Source organism: Penaeus chinensis, chromosome 22 (assembly GCF_019202785.1).
Source record: "Penaeus chinensis breed Huanghai No. 1 chromosome 22, ASM1920278v2, whole genome shotgun sequence".
Taxonomy (NCBI): Eukaryota; Metazoa; Arthropoda; class Malacostraca; order Decapoda; family Penaeidae; genus Penaeus; species Penaeus chinensis.
Genome location: NC_061840.1, coordinates 11360616 through 11361663, shown reverse-complemented (window position 1 = coordinate 11361663; position 1048 = coordinate 11360616).

Sequence of the window (1048 nt, the reverse complement as noted above, 5' to 3'; positions counted from 1 at the left end):
CTCCCTCCTCCTTTTCTACCTGTGCTACAAATTCACCGTCAGCAGTTCTCCCTAAAAGTAAAAGTCAGTCACGCGTCATGATCTGCTCGCACGACACTTTACAAAGTCCTCCTTACCTTCTCCTTTATCATTCTCTTCTCCTCTCCCTCCTTTCTCCTTCAAATACACTGTAACCAATCCTCAAACGACTATACACTGATCTTTTCTCCTACCTCCTCCAAACACACATAGAAATATACGATACATAAAAAGTTAGCCTATATGTATATGAGAAAGATACGTATATACCTATCTGAACAAAATTTTCCACAGTGATTCGTTCTTTCTCTAAAACAGCTGTAGTGACAGTGAGTTAGTAAGCTTAACACTCTTAAAGACAAAGAGATTAGTCTACAGTAGTCCGAGAAGACATATTACATAATATTTTCTTCGTGTTAGATTATTCTCAGGTGCTACTGATCTAGTGTTGGCCGTATTGCTCTTGTTCTTGCTATCGTTAATTGTACCTATTATCATCAGTATTATTATTAGTAGTAGTATTGTTATTATTACTACTATTATTATTATTATTTTTATAGTTATTATTATTAGTAATAGTATTAGTATTATTACTATTATTATTATTAGTATTAGTATTATTATTACTAGTATTATTGTTGTTGTTGTTGATTATATAACTTATTGGTTTATTATTTTTAGTATGTTAGTATCATTGGTAGTATCATCACTATCATTCTGATTTGTAGTGAAACTATCAATCAGTGATATATTATAAAGACTATTTCAGTTGTTAGATATCTTCTATTTCTAGACGAATAGAAAAAAAAAAAGAATATTGTGAATATCGTGCCAGAATGTTTTGGTAATTCAGTGAAATCATGCAAGCTGCTTCACATCAGACGAGAGTAACTAGTCTCTTGATTCGTTGAAATATTTATTCATGTGCAAAATTAAGCTTAGGTTTGTCAAGGTAATAAAGTAGATCGCGACATAATGCATAGACACAGGGCAATGGAAGACAGACACACAGACAGACGGCAGACATATA